Genomic DNA, 10,115 nt, shown 5'->3' with positions numbered 1-10,115 from the left:
AAATTGCTACTCTCAGAGACATCACTGATCCACTTTTACTATCTATCTTCAACCTTGTTTCTCCTCCCAATTTTTCTCTCTCGACCATCCTTTCGCTGGACATCAACACAGTTTCCTGTCTCTCGTGAAACCAGAGCCTGTAGCTGTATGGCTAGAAGGCGCGTATGTAGGGCTCCCGGTTTTGGCGTCTTTTTGGTCCACATGGTGCGGACGAGAGCAGCCGCCAGTCACCGTCCCAGCAACATCCCAACAACAGAAGCACGCAGCAGCCATGGGCCACCACGACACTTGCTCCTGACCACCGGCACACTACATAGTCTGGCATGTCAGCCTCCTAGTGCTCCCAGCCTACCACCAGTCATAGGGCCAACCACCCATGATTCCATGAGTCGACCTAGCTAGCAGACCAGCTCCTTCTCTGAATCTGCATGGATATTTGCAAGCTGCATTTTTTTATTTTTTGTGTGCTCTCAGGCCCACCCAGCTCTTTCTTTGTAGCTGCGTCATTGCCTTGCTTCTCAACCTAAATCCCCTTAACTTCTTGTTTCATCAGTGATGTCTCCTCTTCAATTCTGCTTAAGCAAAGACATCAAAAGATACCACTATGATTATCTAGAGCAATGGATCGGCGTGGATCTCATTCTACAAAAAGGCGATAGAGTAAGTGTTCTGATGTTCTATAAAAATTAAGGTTCATTTATTTGTATGGCAAATGAAACATATGCACATAACCAAAAACTACAATAAATAGGTAGCTATGCTCACAAGCTTGTGACTATAAATACATATGGATTAGTTATCCAAAAGTCGATGATGTTAAGAAACATGTTATATTGTGCAAAGACATACAATGCCCACATCAAATCTATGGCGCATATGTTACCACATGTTGTTGAGGTACAAATTTTTTATACTGGAAACAAACCCTAGAAAAAGAAACTCCTTTATCATGCACTCCGTGAAAAAAATATGACGAGGAGAATTACCCTCATAGTAATAAACCTGAACACAAATAGTCTTAGTTATAGAAGTCAGCTAGAATTAGAAACCTTGGAGCTAATTAGTTAACCAATTAAATTTTCCTTGAGACACTAACAAACCATGTAAAACTCCCAATACAAGTGCACTAATTACTTAAATTAGCAAAAGGGTTTCAAAAAATCTCGCTTATTGACTCTGGCCCACGTTGGAAACACGAAAGAGATCGACAGAATTGTTGGGCAGATCGATCTTGCTACAGTTGGTCCACCATGCAAACTGCAGGGGAAAAGGATGTTTCAGCTAGTACCAATATTTTTTACCTTATGCACTGATAAAAGAACACGTAGCAAGCCGGTTAAGAAAAACTACACCACAAGCGTTTTATACAGACCATGCACACCTTATTGATAGAGAGCTAACCCATCCGTCCCGAATCTTTCTGAACTTACAGTCCAGGTCAATATATAAACCCCGTATGGTACTAAATATCTAACTATCCGGATTACTCTACAAACAATCTCAACTTGGAACCAATATAATCTGAAAACTTTCCTGGTAGGATTGAGGAAATAGAGGTACCTCGATCACATGGATTTGCTCTGCTGCTCTTGCTGGAAACCCATAATTGCTGGCTTGAAATTCTCACCCACTCCAAGCCATACGACCTCTCTCCTTCTCACCCTCTTTCATTTTTCAAATGTACTCATTCGTCATTTGGTTAAATGATAGACAAAATTGTATGAATAATCAGTGCACTACTGCAGGATGCTGCTAAAGCGACACTACGATCAAAGACCCTTCGAGAAACTGTGTGCTATGCAATAATCGCAAACGGTGGTATATGAAAACCATCAAAAATGTATAAAACATTTGGGATGAAGGATGCATCAAACATGGTTTAGATTTTAGTTGCGTGTGCGATGAAGGGCATACGATTCAGTTCAATTAACTGTTTGCGATGAGGAGGAACAAAAGAAACGGACAGCCAGATGAAGGCGTGTGCGATACACAACATACGGTTCACTCGGATGAACTGTTTGTGATTAGGCAACACAAAAGAAACGGGCAACCAGATGAAGGTGTGTGCGATATACAACATACGGTTCACTCGGATGAACTGTTTGTGATTAGGCAACACAAAAGAAACGGTCAGCTAGATCAAGGTGTGTGCGATATATGCATGCGGTTCACTCGGCCCTTGTCGTCAGTGTGTGACCTCTGTGGCAACCGTTCACTCCCCAGGCGCCTCTTCATGTACCGTGGCAACTGTCCGCCGACTCTTCGCCTTTCCCACTTGATTTGGAACTGCTGTCGCACACTCTTCCTCCCTCCTCCATTTGCCTTCACCCTTCCTTCTGCCATTGTTCGATCGTCTTCTCCATGGAGGGAACAGGCCAGAAATGACCCCTTTATTCTTTCCCTAATCTGAATGATGACGCGGTGGAGGAACTCATTGATCGGTGCGACGTCATCACCTCTGCTAGCATGGCAGGTTCGTTCAAGACCATTCTCGACTCAACTAATAACATCATTACAAGGAACCCAAGGGTCCAGGAGCTGTTTGATCTCCCTTATCTTCTTCGCCGTGACCCTGCTGACTGGCACGGGGATGAGGGAAGCCTCTCCTTGTGTAAGTTGATGCTGCTTGATAATGATACATATGATGTTAAGATGCCATCTCTTGAGGGCAAGGCTTGGGTAGGCGCAAATGGAGATTGGGTTGTTTATATTGGGTACAACTGCGAGTGGGAACTTTTGAATGTGTACACTCGTCACCGGGTTCCACTTCCAAAAATCTCAGACGATTGCCCAGAGGTTGAGTACACCGGTATTCAACGTGAGTTCAAATACGATCATGGTGATAGTCGTCTACGAAAGATAGCAATTTGTTGAGTTCCCAACCACTCTTGGGATTACACGAACTATGAAGTTGTTGCTATCTTCGACAAGCTCGTTGGCGTCCTTACTTCCACGCCTCGATGGATATTGCTCAAAATTCAATTTCTGTACACGGATGAGTACTGTGATGCAATTCAATATGAGGGTTGATGACCCACAAGTATAGGGGATCTATAGTCCTTTCGATAAGTAAGAGTGTCGAACCCAACGAGGAGCGGAAGGAAATGACAAGCGGTTTTCAGTAAGGTATTCTCTGCAAGCACTGAAATTATCGGTAACAGATAGTTTTGTGATAAGGTAATTCGTAACGGGTAACAAGTAATAAAAGTAAAGAAGGTGCAGCAGGGTGGCCCAATCCTTTTTGTAGCAAAGGACAAGCCTGGACAAACTCTTATAGAAAGGAAAGCACTCCCGAGGACACATGGGAATTATCGTCAAGCTAGTTTTCATCATGCTCATATGATTCGCGTTCGTTACTTTGATAATTTGATATGTGGGTGGACCGGTGCTTGGGTACTGCCCTTCCTTGGACAAGCATCCCACTTATGATTAACCCCCTTCGCAAGCATCCTCAACTACGAAAGAAGAATTAAGGTAAACCTAACCATTGCATGAAACATGTGGATCCAAATCAGCCCCTTACGAAGCAACACATAAACTAGGGTTTAAGATTCTGTCACTCTAGCAACCCATCATCTACTTATTACTTTCCAATGCCTTCCCCTAGGCCCAAACAATGGTGAAGTGTCATGTAGTCGACATTCACATAACACCACTAGAGGAAAGACACCATACATCTCATCAAAATATCGAATGAGTACCAAATTCACATGACTACTTATAGCAAGACTTCTCCCATGTCCTCGGGAACAAACATAACTACTCACAAATCATATTCATGTTCATAATCAGAGGGGTATTAATATGCATAAAGGATATGAAAATATAATCTTCCACGAAGAAACCAACTAGCATCAACTACAAGGAGTAATCAACACTACTAGCGACCCACAGGTACCAATCTGAGGTTTTGAGACAAAGATCGTATAGAAGAGATGAACTAGGGTTTGAGAGGAGATGGTGCTAGTGAAGATGTTGATGGAGATTGACCCCCTCCCGATGAGAGGATCCATGGTGATGACGATGGCGACAATTTCCCCCTCCTAGAGGGATGTTTCCCCGACAGAACAGCTCTGCCAGAGCCCTAGATTGGTTTCGCCAAGGTTCCGCCTCGAGACGGCGGCGCTTTGTCCCGAAAGCTTTCTCCTTATTTTTTCCAGGGCGAAAGACACCTTATACCAGAAGATGGGCATCAGGGGCCTGCCAGGTGGCCCACGAGGCAGGGGGCGCGCCCAGGGGGTAGGGCGTGCCCCCACCCTCGTGGACGGTGGCTGGCTCCCCTCTGGTGCTTTCTTCGCCCAATATTTTTAATATATTCCAAATCTGACTTTCGTGGAGTTTCAGGACTTTTGGAGTTGTGTAGAATAGGTCTCTAATATTAGCTCCGTTTCCAGCCCAGAATTCCAGTTGTCGGCATTCTCCCTCTTCATGTAAACCTTGTAAAATAAGAGAGAAAAGGCATAAGTATTGTGACATAATGTGTAATAACAGCCCATAATGCAATAAATATCGATATAGAAGCATGATGCAAAATGGACGTATCAACTCCCCCAAGCTTAGACCTCACTTGTCCTAAAGCGGAAGCCGATATCGAAAAATATGTCCACATGTTTAGAGATAGAGGCGTCGATAAAATAAAATACGGACATGAGGGCATCATGATCATTCTTAGAACAACAACATATATATATATATATATATATATATATATATATATATATATATATATTATATAACGACCTGCCAAGGGGCTGTTAAAAAAAAGAAAGCTCTTCCTTGAATTTACTTTATTTTTATTCCTTTTTCGAACTCCAACCAAAGTAGAGCAAGTCGCGTTTACAACCAGCAGTTCTTATGGGCGTAACTCCCTCTAGTATTCCAATAATCTCCTTTCCTCCAATATGTCACTAGTATATATATATAGTCATATGGTTTCTTATGCTAAAGTAACAATCTATTCACAATGTCAAGTATGAATCAGAAACTTCATTGAAAGCTAGCAAACTATAATCCCAGTCATTGAAGCAATTGCAATTTATCATAACATCGGAAAGAGTCAATATAAGAGCTTTTCAGCAAGTCCACATACTCAACTATCATTTAGTCTTTCACAATTGCTAACACTCACGCAATACTTGTGGGTATGAAGTTTTAATCGGACACAGAGAAATATAGGGGCTTATAGTTTTGCCTCCCAACCTTTTACCTCAAGGGTAATGTCAACAATAATGCTTTATGAAAACTCGCATCCAATTAGCTATATATACCAGGATCCTTCCAACATATCGTGCTTGCCAAAGGATAAAATGTAAAAAGGAAAGGTGAAGATCACCATGACTCTTGTATAAGGTATAGGACAAAAATAAAAGATAGGCCCTTCGCATAAGGAAGCAGAGGTTGTCATGAGCTTTTATGGTTGGATGCACAAAATATTAATGCAAAAGAACATCACTTTATATTGCCACTTGTGATAGGGACCTTTATTATGCAGTCCGTCGCTTTTATTTCTTCCATATCACAAGCTCGTATAAAGCTTATTTTCTCCACACTAATAGATCATGCATATTTAGAGAGCAATTTTTATTGCTTGCAATAATGGCAACTTACTTGAAGGATCTTACTCAATCCGTAGGTAGATATGGTGGACTCTCATGGCAAAACTGGGTTTAAGGATATTTGGAAGCACAAGTAGTATCTCTACTTGGTGCAAAGAATTTGGCTAGCATAAGGGGGAAAGGCAAGATCAACACGTTGGATGATCCATGACAATATAATTTATTTCGGATATAAGAAAGCATAACCCATTACGCTGTCTTCCTTGTCCAACATCAACTTTTCAGCATGTCATATTTTAATGAGTGCTCACAATCATAAAAGATGTCCAAGATGGTATATTTATATGTGAAAACCTCTCTTTCTTTATTACTTCTTATTAATTGCAACAATGACCAAAACTATGTTTGCCAACTCTCAACAACTTTTATTCATCATACTCTTTTATATGTGAAGTCATTACTCTCCATAAGATCAATATGATCTGTTTATTTCTTTTTATTCTGTCTCTTTCCTTTTTTCTCTCAAGATGATAGCCAGATAACCAAGCCCTCGACTCAAGACTAATCTTTATTATATATAGCTCACAAACTCGATTACATAGATAAGGATCACAACACAAAAAATTCAAAGCTAGATCATACTAAACTTTATTCTTCTAGATCAAGATATAATTAAAAGGATCGAACTAAGAAAAACATTAAAGATAGAGGTGTGATGGTGATACGGTATCGGGGCACTCCCCCAAGCTTGGCAGTTGCCAAGGGGAGTGCCCATACCTGATACTCAGTTCTCCGGAGGTGGTAGTGATGATGGAGTTGTTGATGATGTAAGCTTGTCATCCATCTTGCAAGGCATAGACTCACCATCATGGAAGGATGATCGAGTCTCCGAGATCCTCAAATCTGCAGCCAAACTCATCCTTTTGAATCTATATTCATACTCACAATTTTGGTTTTGCAGGTCATAGATCTGGGCTTGGAGGTGCTCGATTTTATCGTTAAGCTTGAAGATGGTCTCCCCAATGTTCTTGGCATCCAGCTTGTGGTTGTTGGTGAACTCCACGATATTCATGTGGTTGGCATCGAGTCCGCGTTCCACCATCCCCCGGCACTTGAAAACTTGTTGCTCCATTGCTTTGAGTCTTGTCTCCACGCTTCCGGTCCTCCTTGGTCCCTCAGCATCGTGGATGTGCAGCACCCCCTCACGCATCTCAATGGTTTGAGGGTGTTGCAGCACCTCCGCGAGGTAGGGATTGATGACCTTCTTGAAAAACTTGTCCTTGGGGGCGCTTGAAGATGTCATGGTGATCTAGATCTGTAAGAAAAATAGCTCGAAACAAAAGCAGGAGATATTTGCGTGGTATGGTGGTCAAAACCTTCGGGAGATTATATAATGAATTTTTACCGACCAAAAGAAGTATCGTGCAAGAAAACGGAGTTTAGAGGGCACACGAGGTGCCCACGAGGTAGTGGGGCGCGCCCTCCACCCTCGTGGACACCTCGTGTCCTTTCCGGACTGCTTCTTATTTTCCTGTTTTCTTAAATATTCCAAAATGGAGAAAAATTGCTATTAGAACTGTTTTGTAGTCGGTTTACTTACTGTACCACATACCTATTCCTTTTCGGAGTCTGAAACATTCTGGAAAGTGTCCCTTATGTACTCCTCCGGGGTTACGGTATTGATAACATTGGTTTCAACATTTATGGGATTACCTGAGATATAATGTTTGATTCTTTGACCGTTCACCACCCTTGGATTTGTGCCTTCGAAGTTGTTTATTTTTATGGCACCGGAACAATAGACCTCCTCGATAAGGTAAGGACCTTCCCATTTAGAGAGGAGTTTTCCTGCAAAAAATCTTAAACGAGAGTTGTATAACAAAACATAATCACCTACTTTAAAACTCACGCTTTTGTATCCTTTTGTCATGCCATCTTTTAACTTTTTCCTTAAACAGTTTGGCATTCTCATAGGCCTGGGTTCTCCACACATCAAGAGAGCGAATGTCAAATAGTCTCTTCTCACCGGCAAGTTTGAAGTCATAATTGAGCTCTTTAATGGCTCAATATGCCTTATGTTCTAGTTCGAGAGGTAAGTGACATGCTTTTCCATAAACCATTTTATACAGAGACATACCCATAGGATTTTTATATGCAGTTCTATAGGCCCATAACGCATCATCAAGTTTCTTGGACCAATTCTTTCTAGATCTATTAACAGTCTTTTGCAAAATTAATTTAAGCTCTCTATTACTCAGTTCTACTTGACCACTAGACTGTGGGTGATATGGAGATGCAATTCTATGATTAACATCATACTTAGCAAGCATTTTATGAAAAGCACCATGAATAAAATGTGAACCACCATCAGTCATTAAGTATCTAGGGACTCCAAACCTCAGAAAAATAACTTCTTTAAGCATCTTAATAGAAGTGTTATGATCAACACTACTAGTTGGAATAGCTTCTACCCACTTAGTAACGTAATCAACAACAACTAAAATATGTGTATACCCTTTAGATGAAGGAAACAGTCCCATATAATCAAAGCCCCAAACATCAAATGGTTCAATAACAAGTGAATAGTTCATAGGCATTTCTTGACGTCTACTAATATTACCAATTCTTTGACATTCATCACAAGACAAGACAAACTTACGAGCATCTTTGAAAAGAGCAGGCCAATAAAAACCGGATTGCAATACCTTATGTGCAGTTCTATCTCGAGCGTGGTGTCCTCCATAAGCCTCGGAGTGACACTTGTGAAGGATCTGTTCCTGTTCATGCTTAGGTACACAATGTCTAATAACACCATCTACTCCTTCTTTATAAAGGTGTGGATCATCCCAGAAGGAATGTCTTAAATCATAGAAAAACTTTTTCTTTTGCTGGTATGTGAAACTAGGTGGTATAAATTTAGCAACAATATAATTAGCATAATCAGCATACCATGGAGCAGTACGAGAAGCATTTATGACAACTAATTGTTCATTAGGAAAACTATCATCAATAGGGAGTGGGTCATCAAGAACACTCTCTAACCTAGACAAGTTGTCTGCAACGGGGTTCTCAGCTCCCTTTCTATCTATAATATGCAAATCAAATTCTTGTAGAAAGAGAACCCATCTGATAAGTCTAGGTTTAGCATCTTTCTTTTCCATAAGATATTTAATATCAGCATGATCAGTGTGAACATTTACTTTAGAATCAACAATGTAAGGTCTGAACTTATCACAAGCAAATACAACTGCTAAAAATTCTTTTTCAGTAGTAGCATAATTTCTCTGGGCACTGTCTAGAGTTTTACTAGCATATTGGATAACATTTAATTTCTTATCAACTCTTTTTCCTAGAACAGCACCTACAACATAATCACTAGCATCACACATAATTTCAAAGGGTAAATTCCAATCAGGTGGCTGAACAATAGGTGCAGAAATCAAGGCTTTCTTAAGTATTTCAAATGCTTCTACACAATCATCATCAAAGACAAAAGGAACATCTTTTTGTAAGAGATTAGTTAGAGGCCTAGAAATTTTTAAGAAGTCTTCAATGAACCTCCTATAAAAACTGGCATGGCCAAGGAAACTTCTTATACCTTTAATGTCCTTAGGACACGGCATCTTTTCAATAGCATCAACTTTAGCCTTATCAACTTCAATACCTCTTTCAGAAACTTTATGCCCCAAGATAATACCTTCATTAACCATAAAGTGGCACTTCTCCCAATTCAAGACAAGATTAGTTTCTTCACATCTCTGCAAAATTCGATCAAGGTTGCTTAAGCAATCATCAAAAGAAGTTCCATACATGGAGAAACTATCAGGGATATACCCCGCGGCGTAAACCGGACGGAAGTATAACCCGACCGGAGTAGGCGTTTCATTGGTAAACCGCCAGAGGATTGGCGGTTTACGTGTCTGGCGGGTTACGTGTCTGGCGGTTCACTGGTATGACGATTCACGAGCCTGAAGATTCATTGGTGACCCGGCGTGTATTCCAGATGCATGACAAGGCCCAAGGACCAGCAGGCCGGTTTAGGTTAATGGTGGGCAGGTTTAAGAGGAAAGGCATGAGGAACATTTATCTTACAAGGAGTTAAGACCTGGACTTGTATCCGGTTTGTATTAAGATAGACTAGTCCTAATCCTAATAGGACTCTACATGTAATCCGCCCCTCCAACATATATAAGGAGGGGCAGGGCTCCCCAAAAGGGACAAGATTGACAAGTTCCACAAGTTGGAAAAGTTAGGTTTAGACAATAGCTCTCGAGATAGAGCACTCTTGTAGCCGTGATCATCATCATCAATATCAATGAAGCATGACGTAGGCTTTTACCTCCACAGTGAGGGGCCGAACCTGGGTAAAACATCGCGTCTCTCGTCCCGCTCAACCCCTCTCAAGATACCACATAGATGCGTTGGCCTCGCGACTAAGTCCTGACACTAAGGACATCTGCCGTGACAATTCCACGACAGTTGGCGCCCACCGTGGGGCCTGCGCATGATGGTGTTGAGTTCTTGGAGGGATCTCTCCAGGAATCGAGAAGTTTGCAATTT

Source organism: Triticum dicoccoides, chromosome 7A (assembly GCF_002162155.2).
Source record: "Triticum dicoccoides isolate Atlit2015 ecotype Zavitan chromosome 7A, WEW_v2.0, whole genome shotgun sequence".
Lineage (NCBI taxonomy): Eukaryota > Viridiplantae > Streptophyta > Magnoliopsida > Poales > Poaceae > Triticum > Triticum dicoccoides.
This window is presented reverse-complemented; position numbering follows the sequence as displayed.